Source organism: Schistocerca gregaria, chromosome 3 (genome assembly GCF_023897955.1).
Source record: "Schistocerca gregaria isolate iqSchGreg1 chromosome 3, iqSchGreg1.2, whole genome shotgun sequence".
NCBI classification, from domain to species: Eukaryota; Metazoa; Arthropoda; class Insecta; order Orthoptera; family Acrididae; genus Schistocerca; species Schistocerca gregaria.
Window position 1 is genome coordinate 2,800,797 of NC_064922.1, and position 21,704 is coordinate 2,822,500.

General features: G+C 52.0%; 8 non-coding genes across 8 annotated transcripts; all 8 read right to left on the reverse strand.

The window, feature by feature from the left end:
- Positions 1-10,617: 10,617 nt before the first annotated feature.
- Trnak-cuu (transfer RNA lysine (anticodon CUU)) lies at positions 10,618-10,690 on the reverse strand. The gene has a single exon. It is a non-coding gene; the product is annotated as a tRNA-Lys (tRNA).
- Positions 10,691-11,142: 452 nt separating this feature from the next.
- On the reverse strand, positions 11,143-11,215 carry Trnar-ucg (transfer RNA arginine (anticodon UCG)). The gene has a single exon. It is a non-coding gene; the product is annotated as a tRNA-Arg (tRNA).
- An 897-nt stretch (positions 11,216-12,112) lies between these two features.
- Positions 12,113-12,185, reverse strand: Trnak-cuu (transfer RNA lysine (anticodon CUU)). Its single transcript has one exon. It is a non-coding gene; the product is annotated as a tRNA-Lys (tRNA).
- Positions 12,186-12,637: 452 nt separating this feature from the next.
- Positions 12,638-12,710, reverse strand: Trnar-ucg (transfer RNA arginine (anticodon UCG)). Its single transcript has one exon. It is a non-coding gene; the product is annotated as a tRNA-Arg (tRNA).
- Positions 12,711-13,605: 895 nt separating this feature from the next.
- Trnak-cuu (transfer RNA lysine (anticodon CUU)) lies at positions 13,606-13,678 on the reverse strand. The gene has a single exon. It is a non-coding gene; the product is annotated as a tRNA-Lys (tRNA).
- A 3,474-nt stretch (positions 13,679-17,152) lies between these two features.
- Trnar-ucg (transfer RNA arginine (anticodon UCG)) lies at positions 17,153-17,225 on the reverse strand. The gene has a single exon. It is a non-coding gene; the product is annotated as a tRNA-Arg (tRNA).
- Positions 17,226-18,144: 919 nt separating this feature from the next.
- Positions 18,145-18,217, reverse strand: Trnam-cau (transfer RNA methionine (anticodon CAU)). Its single transcript has one exon. It is a non-coding gene; the product is annotated as a tRNA-Met (tRNA).
- Positions 18,218-18,669: 452 nt separating this feature from the next.
- On the reverse strand, positions 18,670-18,742 carry Trnar-ucg (transfer RNA arginine (anticodon UCG)). Its single transcript has one exon. It is a non-coding gene; the product is annotated as a tRNA-Arg (tRNA).
- Positions 18,743-21,704: the final 2,962 nt, after the last annotated feature.

The window sequence follows — 21,704 nt, forward strand, 5'->3', positions numbered from 1 at the left end:
GTGAGGGGGACGTGTACACGATTGCAGTGGTAGTGGCGGTAGTTGTGGGGGTTGTCATGGTGAGAGGATAAGTGGGAGAGGGGAAAAGAGGGAAAATAACGGGACAGTCAAAGGACAAGGACAAGAGACTGACGAAGAGGAAGGGTAAGACGTAAGCAGAGACGACAGAACGAAGGACGGGCAGGGAGCGGCGCCGCCGGTGGCGGCGGCGGCGGCGGCGTCGGCGGCGGTCGGCAACAGCAGCAGCGGCAGGAACCGGATACGATGGCGGCAACAGGCGTCGGCGGCGGCGGCGGTGGGAACCGGCGGCGGCGGCAGCGGCGGCTGGGACCAACGGCGGCAAAGGCTCGGGACAACGGCAGCTGCAGCGATCACTGAAACTCCTAGCACTTCGATATTAACGACAATAATATCGAAGGGCGCAACCCTCTCGAGTTACGCCGAAGATCGATGCCGTACTGCTTTGGCAAATGCTTTATCTGCGCCATTCGCCTTAATCACGTCTGAGAGTAATTCTTAATAATATGCCTGTCGCTAATTGTTCCTCATCACAGATACTGTTTGTATACGGCCACGATGCGCAACTGATTTCCAAGACTCGTCTTCCTCCTGTGAGGATGGAACTCACGAACCCTGGTTTACTAGACCAATGCTCTACCACTGAGCTAAACAGGCGCCGCCTAGCGGCACTTTTGCGTACTTCGTCCGTATGGTCGTCTGAATCATAAGACTTCAGCTGACAACACTTCATATTTTCGACTAATATTTGCAGCTATGGCGACGCATTACTGCTTGGCTACTCATCTGACACGTAGCCGATGTTTTCTCCAAACAAAACCACCTGCACTTCAGAACATGACTTTCACACATGTCTACAAAATCACCTTCACCTTCAAATACAGTTTTCTTGCGACTGATGGAGACGTAGGCAAATTTTAAAGTTGCTATTTCCATTACATTACGGTAAACAGAAAATCGGTAATTTACATCTACAGCGGAAAAAAATTCCGTTCCGCCCAGCGTAGGGCTCGAACCCACGACCCTGTAAATAAGAGTCCCATGCTCTACCGATTGAGCTATCCGTGCTGCCTCGTTGGATACGTGCTGGGTAGCAGATCACACTGTACTCGTTTGGGTTGGGTGGTCCCATAAAGAATCTCTCCATGCTGCCTAATGTTTTCCAAACGTCACACTCGTCACGTTCTTCACTTTTATTTCATAATCATTTCTGATAGGTAAAGGAATTACATGACAATCTGCAGAGCTAGGGGCTTCAAAATTAACACACATACTTGATGTGACTCAAAAGCCGAATGAGTTACTTTCCGACGTTGTTTTAGATGTGCAAGTGCCAGTCAAAACTCGCGGTGAGGGCACTCTGCCGACCATTTCGCTAGTTAACACCGGTTTTGTTGTGTGTGTTTTAGGCTCAAGACCATCTCCAAGCACAGAATGGTCAACAGCAACATTCAGACGGTTTCGTACTGCTCAATTGCTACATTAAAACGGTATGTTTTTTTTTCAGAACTGGAAAAACACGACCGTGACTGGATTCGAACCTGCAATCTTCGGATCCGAAGTCCGACGCCTTATCCAATATGCCACACGGTCACTGACGACCAAGTACAACTTATATACGAATTATCTCGAAACGCTCACGCCCCTGAGGAATTGTGTTTTCGTTCCACACAGCCACTGCCCCTTACTCTTTCCCACCCATTCGTTACATTCAACCTCTTACGAGACCGACCAAACATAGACAGGAAAACAAGACTACACACTTTTCGCATTCGGAATCGATGAAATGGTGTCCCTCGCCGCATCTGCTACGATGGCCATTTGCTACTTCTGCAGAAGCGGCGACGGCGGCCACGACGACGACGACGCCAACGACCGCGAGAGACTCTGAGATTTGTGAGAAATACATCTATAAAATGTAATTCAGATTGCCTCGTCCCACCTTGTGCCGTACTTTTTTTTTTTCCTTTATTGTCATTTTATACCTACAAAGGTAGGCCGGCAGCGGCCTAATATGCCGCTCTTCGGCCACAAGAAACATACAAGAGATAAAAACAGGAAGACATAATCTCAAAACACAGACATGGAGGACAAAAATCAGAAGACAACAGAGAATAAAAAGAGATGAAGTCGTTCACCGACGCGGCACTGTTTCAGTTTTAAAAAGACGGGCAGCACAGCACGGAACAGAGAACACTAGCACAGGTGAACGGTGGAGCAGAAAACGAAGAAACACTCGAGGCACAGACGGGACGAAAGACACGGACACTGCGGAGATGGGCTTCGGCGCTTGCAGGGGCACTGTCCACACCGAAAAGCTGGGGGCCTGCCAAGGGAAAAAACAGGGGGAGGGAAGGAGGGAGGGTGAGATAGGATGCCAGGGAGGAGGAGGGGAGAAAACGAAAAGAGGGGGGTGGAAGGCCAGGGAGAGGGGGAGGGGAGGTAAGGATGGAAGGAGGGAGAGAGGGAGGGAGAGAAGGGAGAGAGGGTGCTCACAGGAAAATGAGAGGAGAGGGGAAGGCAAGGCTCAAAGTTGGTAGGAGGGGTAGATGGAGGGGAGGAGGGCATCATCCGGGAGGGGGAGTCGGCGGAAGCCACCTTGGGAGAGGGTGTGGAGAGTGTGAAGATGGAGAGCAGGTGGGATACAGGAGTACAGGCGCGGCAGTGGGTTGGGGTGGGAGAGGACGGAAGAGACAAGCGGGTGGGGAGGATGAAGCTTGCGGGAGGTGTAGAGGATCCGTATCTGTTGGAGGAAGAGGAGGAGGTGTGGGAAGGGGATGAGGTCATAGAGGAGCCGCGTGGGGGAAGGGAGGCGGATGCGATAGGCGAGGCGGAGTGCATGCCGTTCAAGGATTTGAAGGGATTTGTAAAAGGTGGGCGGGGCAGAGATCCAGGCGGGATGGGCATAACAGAGGATAGGGCGGATGAGAGATTTATAGGTGTGGAGGACGGTGGAGGGGTCCAGACCCCATGTGCGGCCAGAAAGGAGCTTCAGGAGGTGGAGTCGGGAGCGTGCCTTGGCTTGGGTTGTCCGGAGATGAGGGGTCCAGGAGAGGCGACGGTCAAGGGTGACGCCAAGGTACTTGAGGGTGGGTGTGAGGTTAATAGGATGGCCATAAATGGTAAGATAGAAATCAAGGAGACGGAAGGAAGGGGTGGTTTTGCCTACGATGATTGCCTGGGTCTTGGAAGGATTGACCTTGAGCAACCACTGGTTACACCAAGAGGTGAACCGGTCCAGATGGGATTGGAGAAGGTGTTGGGAGCGTTGCAGGGTGGGGGCAAGGGCAAGGAAGGCGGTGTCATCGGCGTACTGGAGAAGGTGAAGGGGGGGTGCAGGTGGAGGCATGTCCGCCGTATAAAGAAGGTAAAGAAGAGGGGAAAGGACGGAACCTTGGGGCACAGCGGCAGAGGGGTAGAAGGTGTAGGAATCAGCGTTGTGGATAGTGACATAGGAAGGGAGGTGGGAAATGAAGGAGGCGATCAGACGGACGTAGTTAATAGGAAGAGCAAAGGTTTGGAGCTTGAAGAGGAGACCAGAATGCCACACACGGTCATAGGCGCGTTCAAGGTCAAGGGAGAGGAATATGGTGGAGCGACGGGAGTTGAGTTGTTCGGAGAGGAGGTGAGTGAGGTGAAGGAGAAGGTCATCGGCAGAGAAGGATGGTCGAAAGCCACATTGGGTGGAGGGAAGGAAGCGGTGCCGGTGGAGGTGCTGGTGAATGCGGCGGGTTAGAATGGATTCCAGGACCTTGCTGAAGACCGAGGTAAGGCTTATAGGACGGTAGGAGGAGACAGCGGAAGGTGGTTTATCGGGTTTGAGGAACATCAGGATCCGGGAGGTTTTCCACAGGTCGGGGTAGAAGCCGGTGGACAAGACCACATTGTACAGCCTGGCCAGGGTGGAGAGGAAGGGGGTGGGAGCTTCACGGAGGTGACGGTAAGTAACACGGTCGTGACCAGGAGCAGTGTTGCGTTTGGTGCGGAGTATATCGATGATGTCTTGAGTAGTTATAGGGTTATTGAGTTCAGTGTGTGTAATGTTGTCCAAGTACTGGAAGCCAGGAGCTAGTGGAGGGATAGAGGTGTCAGTTCGATCGCGGACATCGGGGAAGAGGGAATAATCGAACTGGGGATCGTCAGGGATGGTAAAGACATCGGTGAGGTAGGAGGCAAAATGGTTGGCCTTACTAAGGTTGTCAGGAAAGGGATTGTCATTATGAAGGAGAGGATAGTAAGGGGGGGTTTTGATCCAGTAAGGCGGCGGAAGGCTGACCAGTATTTGGACGAGTTAATAGGTAGGGTAGCATTAAGATGGGTGCATGTCTGTCGCCAGTCCCGGCGTTTCTTAGCCGCGAGCAAGTTCCGGATGTGTCTCTGGAGTTGCCGGTGGCGTTGTAGTGTGTCCCGGTCACGCGTGTGGAGGAAGGCACGGTAGAACGATGAGTACGGCCTGTGGGGGTAAAGTGGGACGGTGCGGGTGGATGGTGATGGTAGGGATGTGGACCTCCACGGCCTCAGGCAAGGTCTGCTGGAGAAAGGATGCGGCATGGGTTATGTCATGTGGGCGGTGGTAGGTGAGAGGGTGGCTATCGACTCGGGTAGTAAGGGTATCCCGGTATGCATTCCAGCAGCACGGGAGTAATCATGGACATACTTGGGGGGAGGGTCAAGGCGAGGATCGGGACGGGGGCGACGACCGTCTGATATGGTAAGAAGGACAGGGAGATGGTCACTGCCAATAGGGTCGAGGACGTCCACCGCTATGCGGCCAAGGAGGTTGGGGGAAGCTAGGACGACATCGGGTGTGGTATTGGATTCAGGGCGGGTGTGTTGGGGAAGAGGAAGGACATCTCCTTGGATGGTGGCGAGGAACCGATGCCACCGCCGTAACTGGGTGGCGGAGCGACTATGGATATTGAGATCTGCGGCAATCACGTAGGAGGAGAAGGTACAGTCGATGTGGGAAAGGAAGTCAAAAGGAATAGCTGCAGAGGGGTGGACATAGACGGTGGCGCAGGTAACGGTGAGGCTGGGGAAGAATAGACTAAGGATCAGGTGTTCCGTGGGGTTGGGAAGGAGGGGTTGGAGCCGAACCGGGATCTGGCGATGGTGGCCAATGGCAACTCCGCCACGCACTATCGGGAGGGGGTTGTCAGAGCGGTGAAGGAGGTAGGGCGAGGTATGGACAGTATGGTGGGGCTGGAGAAATGTTTCGTTGAGGAGGAAGGCATCCACGTGGTGGGTTGTGAGGGTATGCATAAGGAGATTCTTGTTGACAGGAAGGGAACGGATGTTGTTAAACAGGATACGTTGCTGTCGCGCCATAGTGGGAATTTAGACGAGGGTGTCGAGACGGGAGAAGGTAAAATGGGCCTGGTTATGGGAGTAGGTGGCGTAAGTGTTGAGCTGGAAGACGGAACGGGTGGCAAGGGATATCTGCTGGAGGGTGTGGGGGCGCTGAAAGGGGTGGATGTTCTGAAGGACAACGGTTACAAAGCGGATGATGTCCTCAGCTGTGGGGGGGGGGGACGGAGGGAGTTGCCTTGAGGGGTGGGGGCATCCAAGGGGCGGACAGGGACAGTAAGTTCAGGGGCGGAGGGAGGGGGTCGGGCCTTGCACTTTTGGGAGTAGGTTGGGTGTTGGAGGTTACAGGTGTTACAGGAGGGGGGGGGACTGAAGGTTGGGGCACTGCCGGAGGAAGTGTGCTTCTTTGCAGTGCGGGCGGACGGGGGCCTCGCGGCACTCAGATGTAGGATGTGCATTATAGCGCAAGCACCTCTGGCAGCGGATGGACTGTGGAAGGGAGCGGGAGGGGTCGACCTTATAACGGCGGTTGAAAAGGAGGGCACCCTCCTTGAGGAGGAGGTCTATGGAGGGAGCATGCTCGGAGAACATCCGCATGAGGCGGGTGGGGCCGGCTGGATTGTGAATCCGGCGGACAGCTCGAACCTCTAGATAGGGATGGGCCTTCAGCTCCGCCAACACCTCCTCCTCCGTGATCATCGGGCTAAGCCGAGTGATCACGGCAGTGAGGGTCGGTGGGCGACGGGGCGGCTGGGGTTGTCGGGATGAGGAGGGGGAGGGAGCAGGGGCAAGGGAGGCATGGGGACCAAACCGGGTGAGGGGAATGCGGGAGAGGATGTCGGAGTGGAGGGTGGGGCTGGGGTATGTGATCAGGACGGAGTCCCGACGGGGGGTGAGAAGGGAGATCGGGGCTCCGGGGAAGTGCTGGCAGAGGAGAAGGGTAAGATTGCGGGCCTCCAGGAGAGAGGGATCAGGGTGAGAAAGGAGGTACCTGTAGGAGGGGGAGGTAGAGGAGGGAGTAGATAGGGCAGGTGGGGTGGTATCCATGGCATCCTGGGGGGTTGGAGGGGGGAGAGTCTGCGACTTCTTGGGAGCAGAAGAGGCTGGGGTGCCACTGGGACGTTTCACAGCGGGAGAGGGATGGGAAGAGGTGTGGGGGATGGGGACGACCGGGAGATGGCGGGAGATGGCAGGTCCCACCGGCGGTGCAGGCACTGGTGGTGGTGCTGGTGCTGGCGCTGGAGCTGGAGCTGGCGCCACAGAAGATGCAGTGGCAGTGGTTGGCACTGGCGATGGCGAGGGCGATGGTGATGGTGACGGTGATGACGATGATGATGGTGTGGCGTGGGTGGTGGCCCGACGGGCAACAACCCTGGCGGGGGTGTCATGAGTTACATGTGGGAGGGGAGGGAATGGGTCACGTGAGGCATGGGGGGTAGGAACAGGGGAGGGAGCAACAAAAGGAGCGGGGGTGGGAAGAGTGAGGAGGGGGGGAATATATGGGGGAGGCGGTGATTGAGCACACCACGTGATGGTGGTGGCAGCAAGTGAGGGGGACGTGTACACGATTGCAGTGGTAGTGGCGGTAGTTGTGGGGGTTGTCATGGTGAGAGGATAAGTGGGAGAGGGGAAAAGAGGGAAAATAACAGGGGACAGTCAAAGGACAAGGACAAGAGACTGACGAAGAGGAAGGGTAAGACGTAAGCAGAGACGACAGAACGAAAGACGGGCAGGGAGCGGCGGCGGCGGCGGCGGCGGCGGCGGCGGCGGCGGCGGCGGCGGCGGTCGGCAACAGCAGCAGCGGCAGGAACCGGATACGGTGGCGGCAACCGGCGGCGGCGTCGGCGGGAGACCGGCGGCGGCGGCGGCGGGAACCGGCGGCTGCGGCGGAAACCGGCGGCGGCGGCGGGAACCGGCGGCGGCGTCGGCGGCGAGCAGCGGCAGCGGCGGCAGGAACCAGATGCGTTGTCGGCGGCGGCGGCGGCAGCGGCGTCGGCGTCGGCGGCGGTCGGCAACAGCAGCAGCGGCGGGAACCGGATACGATGGCGGCAACCGGCGTCCGCGGGAGACCGGCGGCGGCGGCGGGGTGGCGGCGGCGGTGGGAACCGGCGGCGGCGGCAGCGGCGGCTGGGACCAACGGCAGCTGCAGCGATCACTTAAACTCCTAGCACTTCGATATTAACGACAATAATATCGAAGGGCGCAACCCTCTCGAGTTACGCCGAAGATGCGTGTATGCCGTACTTTTTTTTTTTTTTTTTTTTTTTTTTTTTTCCTTTATTGTGATTTTAATACCTGTGACAAACAGGTAGGCCGGCAGCGGACCAAGTATGCCGCTCTTCGGCCTCAGAGTATACACAGAACAGAGATGAGTGAGATATAAAAACAATCAAGACGGCGGGGTACAAACAGTAGACAAAACAGAGTTAAAACGGAGTCGGTCACGTGCGTAGCACAATGGATAAAAGCGGAGAAACACGGTGCACAAACGCAGACGGCAGATGGCCACACGTGAACCAGCGGAGCACAAACGACGAAACACAAACACACTGCAGGAGAGTCGAGGCACAAACACATGCGATGGTCTTCGGCGTAGGACGATGAAAGTAACTGATGGAAGACAGCAGAGTCGTGGCCTGCCAAGGGGAAAAGGTGTGGGGAAGAGGAGAGAGAGGGGGAGGGGAAGATGCCAGTGGAGGAGAGGGATGGAGGAGAAGGGGGAGGGTAGGGGGAGTGGAAGCCCAAGGAGAAAGGGGAGGGGAGGGAGGGAGAGAAGGGAGAGAGGGTGCCCACAGGAAAAGGAGAGGAGAGGGAAGGTAAGGCTCAAAGTTGGTAGGAGGGGTAGATGGAGGGGAGGAGGGCATCATCAGGGAGGGGGAGTTGACGGAAGCCACCGAGGGAGAGGGTGTGGAGGGTGTAAAGATGGAGAGCAGGTGGGATATAGGAATGCAGGCGCGGCAGCGGGTTGGGGTGGGAGAGGATGGGAGAGACAAGAGGGTGTGGAGGATCAAGCTTGCGGGAGGTGTAGAGGATCCGTAACCGTTCGAGGAAAAGGAGGAGGTGCGGGAAGGGAATCAGGTCATAGAGGATCCGCGTGGGGGAAGGGAGACGGATGCGATAGGCGAGGCGGAGCGCATGGCGTTCTAGGATCTGAATGGACTTGTAGAAGGTAGGAGGGGCAGAGATCCAGGCGGGATGAGCATAGCAAAGGATAGGACGGATGAGGGACTTGTAGGTGTAGAGGATGGTGGAAGGGTCCAGACCCCATGTACGGCCAGAAAGGAGCTTAAGGAGGCGGAGGCGGGAGCGTGCCTTGGCTTGGATCGTCCGGAGATGTGGGTTCCAGGAGAGGCGACGGTCGAGGGTGACACCAAGGTACTTGAGAGTAGGTGTGAGGGTGATGGGACGGCCATAAATAGTAAGATAGAAATCAAGGAGACGGAAGGAACGAGTGGTTTTGCCTACAATGATCGCCTGGGTCTTGGAAGGATTGACCTTGAGCAACCACTGGTTACACCAAGTGGTGAACCGGTCAAGATAGGATTGGAGAAGGTGCTGGGAGCGTTGCAGGGTGGGAGCGAGGGCAAGGAAGGCAGTGTCATCGGCGTACTGGAGAAGGTGTAGGGGAGGTGCAGGTGGAGGCATGTCTGCCGTGTAAAGGAGGTAGAGAAGAGGGGAAAGGACGGAACCTTGGGGCACACCGGCGGAGGGGTAGAAGGTGTAGGAATCAGTGTTGTGGATGGTGACATAGGAAGGACGGTGGGAAAGGAAGGAAGCGACCAGACGGACATAGTTGAGAGGAAGAGCAAAGGTTTGGAGCTTGAAAAGGAGACCGGAATGCCACACACGGTCATATGCGCGTTCGAGGTCGAGGGAAAGGAAGATGGCGGAACGACGGGAATTGAGTTGTTCGGAGAGGAGGTGAGTGAGGTGAAGGAGGAGGTCATCGGCTGAGAAGGACGGCCGAAAGCCACATTGGGTAGGGGGGAGGAGGCGGTGTTGGTGAAGGTGCTTGTGTAGGCGGCGGGTAAGAATGGATTCCAGGACCTTGCTGAAGACCGAGGTAAGGCTGATGGGACGGTAGGAGGAGACAGCGGAAGGCGGTTTGTCGGGCTTGAGGAACATCAGGATCCGGGAGGTTTTCCACAGGTCGGGGTAGTAGCCGGTGGACAGGACCACATTGTAGAGCCTGGCCAATGTGGAGAGGAAGGAGGCAGGAGCTTCACGGAGGTGACGGTAAGTAACACGATCGTGACCGGGAGCAGTGTTGCGTTTAGGGCGAAGTGTAGCAATGATATCTTGAGTGGTGATTGGGGTATTTAGTTCTGTGTGTGTGATGTTGTCCAAGTACTGGAAGCCAGGAGCAAGCGGGGGGACAGAGGTATCAGTTCGATCACGGACATCAGGAAAGAGGGAATAATCGAACTGGGGATCGTCAGGGATGGTAAGGATATCGGAGAGGTAGGAGGCGAAATGGTTGGCCTTACTAAGGGCATCAGGGAAGGGGTGGTCATCATGAAGGAGAGGGTAGTAGGGAGAGGGTTTAGATCCGGTAAGGCGGCGGAAGGCTGACCAGTACTTGGACGAGTTGATAGGTAAGGTGGCATTAAGACGGGTGCATGTCTGTCGCCAGTCCCGGCGTTTCTTTGCCGTGAGTAAGTTCCTGATGTGTCGCTGTAGTTGCCGGTGGCGTCGTAGTGTGTCCTGGTCACGTGTGTGAAGGAATATGCCGTACTGCTTTGGCAAATGCTTTATCTGCGCCATTTGCCTTAATCACATCTGAGAGTAATTCTTAGTAATACGCCTGTCGCTAATTGTTCCTCATCACAGATACTGTTTGCTATACGGCCACGATGTGCAACTGATTTCCAAGATTCGTCTTCCTCCTGTGAGGATGGAACTTACGAACCCTGGTTTACTAGACCAATGCTCTACCACTGAGCTAAACAGGCGCCACCTAGCGGCACTTTTGCGTACTTCGTCCGTACGGTCGTCTGAATCATCAGACTTCAGCTGACAACACTTCATATTTTCGACTAATATTTGCAGCTAAGGCGACCCATTACTGCTTGGCTACACATCTGACATGTAGCCGATGTTCTCTCCAAACAAAACCACCTGCACTTCAGAACGTGACTTTCACACATGTCTACAAAATCACCTTCACCTTCAAATACAGTTTTCTTGCGACTGATGGAGACGTAGGCAAATTTTAAAGTTGCTATTTCCATTACATCACGTTAATGAGAAAATCGGTAATTTACATCTGCAGCAGAAAAAAAAATTCCGTTCCGCTCAGCGTAGGGCTCGAACCCACGACCCTGTGAATAAGAGTCTCATGCTCTACCGACTGAGCTAGCCGTGCTGCCTCGTTGGATACCTGCTGGGTAGTAGATCACACTGTACTCGTTTGGGTTGGGTGGTCCCATACAGGATCTCTCCACGCTGCCTAATGTTTTCCTAACGTCACACTCGTCACGTACTTTACTTTTATTTCATAATCATTTCTGAGAGGTAAAGGAATTGCATGACAATCTGCAGAGCTAGCGGCGTCAAAATTAACACACATACTTGATGTGACTCAAAAGCCGAACGAGTTACTTTCCGACGTTGTTTTAGATGTGCAAGTTCTAGTCAAAACTCGCGGTGAGGGCACTCTGCCGACCATTTCGCTAGTTAACACCGGTCTTGTTGTGTGTGTTTCAGGCTCAAAACCATCTCCAAGCACAGAATGGTCAACAGCAACATTCAGACGGTTTCGTACTGCTCAATTGCTACATTAAAACGATATGTTTCTTTTTCAGAACTGGAAAAACACGACTGTGACAGGATTCGAACCTGCAATCTTCGGATCCGAAGTCCGACACCTTATCCACTAGGCCACACGGTCACTGACGACCTGGTACAACTTATATACGAGTCATCTCGAAACGCTCACGCCCCTGAGGAATTGTGTTTTCGTTCCACACAGCCGCTGCCCCTTACTCTTTCCTACCCATTCGTTACATTCAACCTCTTACGAGACAGATCAAATATAGAAAGGAAAACAAGACCACACACTTTGCGCATTCGGAGTCGATGGCTGGGTGTCCCTCGCCGCATTTGCTACGATGGCCATTTGCTACTTCTGCAGAAGCGGCGGCTGCGACGACCGCCAGAGGCTCTGAGATTTGTGAGAAATACATCTATAAAATGTATTTCAGACTGCCTCGTCCCACCTTATGCCGTACTGCTTTGGCAAATGCTTTATCTGCGCCATTCGCCTTAATCACATCTGAGAGTAATTCTTAATAATACGCCTGTCGCTAATTGTTCCTCATCACAGATACTGTTTGCTATACGGCCACGATGCACAACTGATTTCCAAGATTCGTCTTCCTCCTGTGAGGATGGAACTCACGAACCCTGGTTTACTAGACCAATGCTCTACCACTGAGCTAAACAGGCGCCGCCTAGCGGCACTTTTGCGTACTTCGTCCGTACGGTCGTCTGAATCATCAGACTTCAGCTGACAACACTTCATATTTTCGACTAATATTTGCAGCTATGGCGACCCATTACTGCTTGGCTACACATCTGACACGTAGCCGATGTTCTCTCCAAACAAAACCACCTGCACTTCAGAACATGACTTTCACACATGTCTACAAAATCACCTTCACCTTCAAATACAGTTTTCTTGCGACTGATGGAGACGTAGGCAAATTTTAAAGTTGCTATTTCCATTACATCACGTTAATGAGAAAATCGGTAATTTACATCTGCAGCAGAAAAAAAAATTCCGTTCCGCTCAGCGTAGGGCTCGAACCCACGACCCTGTGAATAAGAGTCTCATGCTCTACCGACTGAGCTAGCCGTGCTGCCTCGTTGGATACCTGCTGGGTAGTAGATCACACTGTACTCGTTTGGGTTGGGTGGTCCCATACAGGATCTCTCCACGCTGCCTAATGTTTTCCTAACGTCACACTCGTCACGTACTTTACTTTTATTTCATAATCATTTCTGAGAGGTAAAGGAATTGCATGACAATCTGCAGAGCTAGCGGCGTCAAAATTAACACACATACTTGATGTGACTCAAAAGCCGAACGAGTTACTTTCCGACGTTGTTTTAGATGTGCAAGTTCTAGTCAAAACTCGCGGTGAGGGCACTCTGCCGACCATTTCGCTAGTTAACACCGGTCTTGTTGTGTGTGTTTCAGGCTCAAAACCATCTCCAAGCACAGAATGGTCAACAGCAACATTCAGACGGTTTCGTACTGCTCAATTGCTACATTAAAACGATATGTTTCTTTTTCAGAACTGGAAAAACACGACTGTGACAGGATTCGAACCTGCAATCTTCGGATCCGAAGTCCGACACCTTATCCACTAGGCCACACGGTCACTGACGACCTGGTACAACTTATATACGAGTCATCTCGAAACGCTCACGCCCCTGAGGAATTGTGTTTTCGTTCCACACAGCCGCTGCCCCTTACTCTTTCCTACCCATTCGTTACATTCAACCTCTTACGAGACAGATCAAATATAGAAAGGAAAACAAGACCACACACTTTGCGCATTCGGAGTCGATGGCTGGGTGTCCCTCGCCGCATTTGCTACGATGGCCATTTGCTACTTCTGCAGAAGCGGCGGCTGCGACGACCGCCAGAGGCTCTGAGATTTGTGAGAAATACATCTATAAAATGTATTTCAGACTGCCTCGTCCCACCTTATGCCGTACTGCTTTGGCAAATGCTTTATCTGCGCCATTCGCCTTAATCACATCTGAGAGTAATTCTTAATAATACGCCTGTCGCTAATTGTTCCTCATCACAGATACTGTTTGCTATACGGCCACGATGCACAACTGATTTCCAAGATTCGTCTTCCTCCTGTGAGGATGGAACTCACGAACCCTGGTTTACTAGACCAATGCTCTACCACTGAGCTAAACAGGCGCCGCCTAGCGGCACTTTTGCGTACTTCGTCCGTACGGTCGTCTGAATCATCAGACTTCAGCTGACAACACTTCATATTTTCGACTAATATTTGCAGCTATGGCGACCCATTACTGCTTGGCTACACATCTGACACGTAGCCGATGTTCTCTCCAAACAAAACCACCTGCACTTCAGAACATGACTTTCACACATGTCTACAAAATCACCTTCACCTTCAAATACAGTTTTCTTGCGACTGATGGAGACGTAGGCAAATTTTAAAGTTGCTATTTCCATTACATCACGTTAATCAGAAAATCGGTAATTTACATCTGCAGCAGAAAAAAATTCCGTTCCGCCCAGCGTAGGGCTCGAACCCACGACCCTGTGAATAAGAGTCTCATGCTCTACCGACTGAGCTAGCCGTGCTGCCTCGTTGGATACCTGCTGGGTAGCAGATCACACTGTAGTCGTTTGCGTTGGTTGGTACCATACAGAATCTGTCCATGCTGCCTAATGTTTTCCTAACGTCACACTCGTCACGTAATTCACTTTTATTTCATAACCATTTCTGAGAGGTAAAGGAATTGCATGACAATCTGCAGAGCTAGCGGCGTCAAAATTAACACACACACTTGATGTGACTCAAAAGCCGAACGAGTTACTTCCCGACGTTGTTTTAGATGTGCAAGTGCCAGTCAAAACTCGCGGTGAGGGCACTCTGCCGAACATTTCGCTCGTTAACACCGGTCTTGTTGTGTGTGATTCAGGCTCAAGACCATCTCCAAGCACAGAATGGTCAACAGCAACATTCAGACCGTTTCGTATTGCTCAATTGCGACATTAAAACGGTATGTTTCTCTTTCAGAACTGGACAAACACGACCGTGACAGGATTCGAACCTGCAATCTTGGGATCCGAAGTCCGACGCTTTATCCATTACGCCACACGGTCACTGACGACCAAGTACAATTTATATACGACTCATCTCGAAACGCTCACGCCCCTGAGGAATTGTGTTTTCGTTCCACACAGCCGCTGCCCCTTACTCTTTCCCACCCATTCGTTACATTCAACCTCTTACGCGACCGACCAAACATAGACAGGAAAACAAGACCACACACTTTGCGCATTCGGAATCAATGGCAGGGTGTCCCTCGCCGCATTTGCTACGATGGCCATTTGCTACTTCTGCAGAAGCGGCGACGACGACGACGACAACGACGACCGCGAGAGGCTCTGGAATTTGTGAGAAATACATCTATAAAATGTAATTCTGACTGCCTCGTAACACCTTATGCCGTACTGCTTTGGCAAATGCTTTATCTGCGCCATTCGCCTTAATCACATCTGAGAGTAATTCTTAATAATACGCCTGTCGCTAATTGTTCCTCATCACAGATACTGTTTGCTATACGGCCACGACGTGCAACTGATTTCCAAGATTCGTCTTCCTCCTGTGAGGATGGAACTCACGACCCATGGTTTACTAGACCAATGCTCTACCACTGAGCTAAACAGGCGCCGCCTAGCGGCACTTTTGCGTACTTCGTCCGTACGGTCGTCTGAATCATTAGACTTCAGCTGACAACATTTCATAATTTCGACTAATATTTGCAACTATGGCGACCTATTACTGCTTGGCTACACATCTCACATGTAGCCGATGTTCTCTCCAACTAAAACCACCTGCACTTCAGAACATGACTTTCACACATGTCTACAAAATCACCTTCACCTTCAAATACAGTTTTCTTGCGACTGATGGAGATGTAGGCAAATTTTAAAGTTGCTATTTCCATTACATCACGTTAATCAGAAAATCGGTAATTTACATCTGCAGCGGAAAAAAATTCCGTTCCGCCCAGCGTAGGGTTCGAACCAACGACCCTATGAATAAGAGACTCATGCTCTACCGACTGAGCTAGCCGTGCTGCCTCGTCGGATACCTGCTGGGTAGCAGATCACACTGTACTCGTTTGGGTTGGGTGGTCCCATACAGAATCTCTCCATGCTGCCTAATGTTTTCCTAACGTCACACTCGTCACGTACTTCACTTTTATTTCATAATCATTTCTGAGAGGTAAAGGAATTGCATGACAATCTGTAGAGCTAGCGGCGTCAAAATTAACACACATACTTGATGTGACTCAAAAGCCGTACGAGCTACTCTCCGACGTTGTTTTAGATGTGCAAGTGCCAGTCAAAACTCTCGTTGAGGGCACTCTGCCGACCATTTCGCTATTTAACACCGGTCTTGTTATGTGTGTTTCAGGCTCAAGACCATCTCCAAGAACAGAATGGTCAACAGCAACATTCAGACGGTTTTGTACTGCTCAATTGCTACATTAAAACGGTATGTTTCTTTTTCAGAACTGGAAAAACACGACCGTGACAGGATTCGAACCTGCAATCTTCGGATCCGAAGTCGGACGCCTTATACATTAGGCCACACAGTCACTGACGACCAAGTACAACTTATAAACGACTCATCTCGAAACGCTCACGCCCCTGAGGAATTGTGTTTTCGTTCCACACAGACGCTGCCCCTTACTCTATCCCACCCATTCGTTACATTCAACCTCTTACGAGACCGACCAAACATAGACAGGAAAACAAGACCACACACTTTGCGCATTCGGAATCGATGGCAGGGTGTCCCTCGCCGCATTTGCTACGATGGCCATTTGCTACTTCTGCAGAAGCGGCGGCGCCGACGACGACGACGACGACGACGACGACGACCGCGAGAAGCTCTGACATTTGTGAGAAATACATCTATAAAATGTAATTCAGACTGCCTCGTCCCACCTTATGCCATACTGCTTTGACAAATGCTTTATCTGCGCCATTCGCCTTAATCACATCTGAGAGTAATTCTTAATAATACGCCTGTCGCTAATTGTTCCTCATCACAGATACTGTTTGCTATACGGCCACGACGCGCAACTGATTTCCAAGATTCGTCTTCCTCCTGTGAGGATGGAACTCACGACCCCTGGTTTACTAGACCACTGCTCTACCACTGAGCTAAACAGGCGCCGCCTAGCGACACTTTTGCGTACTTCGTCGTTACGGTCGTCTGAATCATCAGACTTCAGCTGACAACACTTCATATTTTCCACTAATATTTGCAACTATGGCGACCCAATACTGCTTGGCTACACATCTGACATGTAGCCGATGTTCTCTCCAAACAAAACCACCTGCACTTCAGAACATGGCTTTCACACATGTCTACAAAATCACCTTCACCTTCAAATACAGTTTTCTTGCGACTGATGGAGACGTAGGCAAATTTTAAAGTTGCTATTTCCATTACATCACGTTAATCAGAAAATCGGTAATATACATCTGCAGTGGAAAAAAATTCCATTCCCCCCAGCGTAGGGCCCGAACCCACTACCCTGTGAATAAGAGTCTCATGCTCTACCGACTGAGCTAGCCGTGCTGCCTCGCTGGATACCTGCTGCGCAGCAGATCACACTGTACTCGTTTGGGTTTGGTGGTCCCATACAGAGTCTCTCCATGCTGCCTAATGTTATCCTAACGTCACACTCGTCACGTACTTCACTTTTATTTCATAATCATTTCTGAGAGGTAAAGGAATTGCATGACAATCTGCAGAGCTAGCGGCGTCAAAATTAACATACATACTTGATGTGACTCAAAAGCCGTACGAGCTACTTTCCGACGTTGTTTTAGATGTGCAAGTGGCAGTCAAAACTCGCGTTGAGGGCACTCTGCCGACCATTTCGCTATTTAACACCGGTCTTGTTATGTGTGTTTCAGGCTCAAGACCATCTCCAAGAACAGAATGGTCAACAGCAACATTCAGACGGTTTCGTACTGCTCAATTGCTAGATTAAAACGGTATGTTTCTTTTTCAGAACTGGAAAAACACGACCGTGACAGGATTCGAACCTGCAATCTTTGGATCCGAAGTCCGACGCCTTATCCATTAGGCCACACGGTCACTGACGACCAAGTACAACTTATATACGACTCATCTCCAAACGCTCACGCCCCTGAGGAATTGTGTTTTCGTTCCACACAGCCGCTGCCCCTTACTCTTTCCCAACCATTCGTTACATTCAACCTCTTACGAGACCGACCAAACATAGACAGGAAAACAAGACCACACACTTTGCGCATTCGGAATCGATGGCAGGGTGTCCCTCGCCGCATTTGCTACGATGGCCATTTGCTACTTCTGCAGAAGCGGCGACGACGACGACGACGACGACGACGACGACGACGACCGCGAGAGGCTCCAAGATTTGTGTGAAATACATCTATAAAATGTAATTCAGACTGCCTCGTAACACCTTATGCCGTACTGCTTTGGCAAATGCTTTATCTGCGCCATTCGCCTTAATCACATCTGAGAGTAATTCTTAATAATACGCCTGTCGCTAATTGTTCCTCATCACAGATACTGTTTGCTATACGGCCACGACGCGCAACTGATTTCCAAGATTCGTCTTCCTCCTGTGAGGATGGAACTCACGACCCCTGGTTTACTAGACCACTGCTCTACCACTGAGCTAAACAGGCGCCGCCTAGCGGCACTTTTGCGTACTTCGTCGTTACGGTCGTCTGAATCATCAGACTTCAGCTGACAACACTTCATATTTTCCACTAATATTTGCAACTATGGCGACCCATTACTGCTTGGCTACACATCTGACATGTAGCCGATGTTCTCTCCAAACAAAACCACCTGCACTTCAGAACATGGCTTTCACACATGTCTACAAAATCACCTTCACCTTCAAATACAGTTTTCTTGCGACTGATGGAGACGTAGGCAAATTTTAAAGTTGCTATTTCCATTACATCATGTTAATCAGAAAATCGGTAATATACATCTGCAGCGGAAAAAAATTCCATTCCGCCCAGCATAGGGCTCGAACCCACGACCCTGTGAATATGAGTCTCATGCTCTACCTACTGAGCTAGCCGTGCTGCCTCGCTGGATACCTGCTGCGTAGCAGATCACACTGTACTCGTTTGGGTTGGGTGGTCCCATACAGAGTCTCTCCATGCTGCCTAATGTTATCCTAACGTCACACTCGTCACGTACTTCACTTTTATTTCATAATCATTTCTGAGAGGTAAAGGAATTGCATGACAATCTGCAGAGCTAGCGGCGTCAAAATTAACACACATACTTGATGTGACTCAAAAGCCGTACGAGCTACTTTCCGACGATGTTTTAGATGTGCAAGTGGCAGTCAAAACTCGCGTTGAGGGCACTCTGCCGACCATTTCGCTATTTAACACCGGTCTTGTTATGTGTGTTTCAATCTCAAGACCATCTCCAAGAACAGAATGGTCAACAGCAACATTCAGACGGTTTCGTACTGCTCAATTGCTAGATTAAAACGGTATGTTTCTTTTTCAGAACTGGAAAAACACGACCGTGACAGGATTCGAACCTGCAATCTTCGGATCCGAAGTCCGACGCCTTATCCATTAGGCCACACGGTCACTGACGACCAAGTACAACTTATATACGACTCATCTCGAAACGCTCACGCCCCTGAGGAATTGTGTTTTCGTTCCACACAGCCGCTGCCCCTTACTCTTTCCCAACCATTCGTTACATTCAACCTCTTACGAGACCGACCAAACATAGACAGGAAAACAAGACCACACACTTTGCGCATTCGGAATCGATGGCAGGGTGTCCCTCGCCGCATTTGCTACGATGGCCATTTGCTACTTCTGCAGAAGCGGCGGCGGCGACGACGACCGCGAGAGGCTCCGAGATTTGTGTGAAATACATCTATAAAATGTAATTCAGACTGCCTCGTAACACCTTATGCCGTACTGTTTTTTTTTTTTTTTTTTTTTTTTTTTTTTCCTTTATTGTGATTTTAATACCTGTGACAAACAGGTAGGCCGGCAGCGGACCAAGTATGCCGCTCTTCGGCCTCAGAGTATACAAGAACAGAGATGAGTGAGATATAAAAACAATCAAGACGGCGGGGTACAAACAGTAGACAAAACAGAGTTAAAACGGAGTCGGTCACGTGCGTAGCACAATGGATAAAAGCGGAGAAACACGGTGCACAAACGCAGATGGCAGATGGCCACACGTGAACCAGCGGAGCACAAACGACGAAACACAAACACACTGCAGGAGAGTCGAGGCACAAACACATGCGATGGTCTTCGGCGTAGGACGATGAAAGTAACTGATGGAAGACAGCAGAGTCGTGGCCTGCCAAGGGGAAAAGGTGTGGGGAAGAGGAGAGAGAGGGGGAGGGGAAGATGCCAGTGGAGGAGAGGGATGGAGGAGAAGGGGGAGGGTAGGGGGAGTGGAAGCCCAAGGAGAAAGGGGAGGGGAGGGAGGGAGAGAAGGGAGAGAGGGTGCCCATAGGAAAAGGAGAGGAGAGGGAAGGTAAGGCTCAAAGTTGGTAGGAGGGGTAGATGGAGGGGAGGAGGGCATCATCAGGGAGGGGGAGTTGACGGAAGCCACCGAGGGAGAGGGTGTGGAGGGTGTAAAGATGGAGAGCAGGTGGGATATAGGAATGCAGGCGCGGCAGCGGGTTGGGGTGGGAGAGGATGGGAGAGACAAGAGGGTGTGGAGGATCAAGCTTGCGGGAGGTGTAGAGGATCCGTAACCGTTCGAGGAAAAGGAGGAGGTGCGGGAAGGGAATCAGGTCATAGAGGATCCGCGTGGGGGAAGGGAGACGGATGCGATAGGCGAGGCGGAGCGCATGGCGTTCTAGGATCTGAATGGACTTGTAGAAGGTAGGAGGGGCAGAGATCCAGGCGGGATGAGCATAGCAAAGGATAGGACGGATGAGGGACTTGTAGGTGTAGAGGATGGTGGAAGGGTCCAGACCCCATGTACGGCCAGAAAGGAGCTTAAGGAGGCGGAGGCGGGAGCGTGCCTTGGCTTGGATCGTCCGGAGATGTGGGTTCCAGGAGAGGCGACGGTCGAGGGTGACACCAAGGTACTTGAGAGTAGGTGTGAGGGTGATGGGACGGCCATAAATAGTAAGATAGAAATCAAGGAGACGGAAGGAACGAGTGGTTTTGCCTACAATGATCGCCTGGGTCTTGGAAGGATTGACCTTGAGCAACCACTGGTTACACCAAGTGGTGAACCGGTCAAGATAGGATTGGAGAAGGTGCTGGGAGCGTTGCAGGGTGGGAGCGAGGGCAAGGAAGGCAGTGTCATCGGCGTACTGGAGAAGGTGTAGGGGAGGTGCAGGTGGAGGCATGTCTGCCGTGTAAAGGAGGTAGAGAAGAGGGGAAAGGACGGAACCTTGGGGCACACCGGCGGAGGGGTAGAAGGTGTAGGAATCAGTGTTGTGGATGGTGACATAGGAAGGACGGTGGGAAAGGAAGGAAGCGACCAGACGGACATAGTTGAGAGGAAGAGCAAAGGTTTGGAGCTTGAAAAGGAGACCGGAATGCCACACACGGTCATATGCGCGTTCGAGGTCGAGGGAAAGGAAGATGGCGGAACGACGGGAATTGAGTTGTTCGGAGAGGAGGTGAGTGAGGTGAAGGAGGAGGTCATCGGCTGAGAAGGACGGCCGAAAGCCACATTGGGTAGGGGGGAGGAGGCGGTGTTGGTGAAGGTGCTTGTGTAGGCGGCGGGTAAGAATGGATTCCAGGACCTTGCTGAAGACCGAGGTAAGGCTGATGGGACGGTAGGAGGAGACAGCGGAAGGCGGTTTGTCGGGCTTGAGGAACATCAGGATCCGGGAGGTTTTCCACAGGTCGGGGTAGTAGCCGGTGGACAGGACCACATTGTAGAGCCTGGCCAATGTGGAGAGGAAGGAGGCAGGAGCTTCACGGAGGTGACGGTAAGTAACACGATCGTGACCGGGAGCAGTGTTGCGTTTAGGGCGAAGTGTAGCAATGATATCTTGAGTGGTGATTGGGGTATTTAGTTCTGTGTGTGTGATGTTGTCCAAGTACTGGAAGCCAGGAGCAAGCGGGGGGACAGAGGTATCAGTTCGATCACGGACATCAGGAAAGAGGGAATAATCGAACTGGGGATCGTCAGGGATGGTAAGGATATCGGAGAGGTAGGAGGCGAAATGGTTGGCCTTACTAAGGGCATCAGGGAAGGGGTGGTCATCATGAAGGAGAGGGTAGTAGGGAGAGGGTTTAGATCCGGTAAGGCGGCGGAAGGCTGACCAGTACTTGGACGAGTTGATAGGTAAGGTGGCATTAAGACGGGTGCATGTCTGTCGCCAGTCCCGGCGTTTCTTTGCCGTGAGTAAGTTCCTGATGTGTCGCTGTAGTTGCCGGTGGCGTCGTAGTGTGTCCTGGTCACGTGTGTGAAGGAAGGCACGGTAGAGCCGGCGGGATTCACGCAGGAGAAGGACGGCCTGTGGGGGTAAGGTGGGGCGGTGCGGATGGATGGCAATGGTAGGGACGTGGGCCTCCACGGCCTCAGACAAGGTCTGCTGGAGAAAGGAGGCAG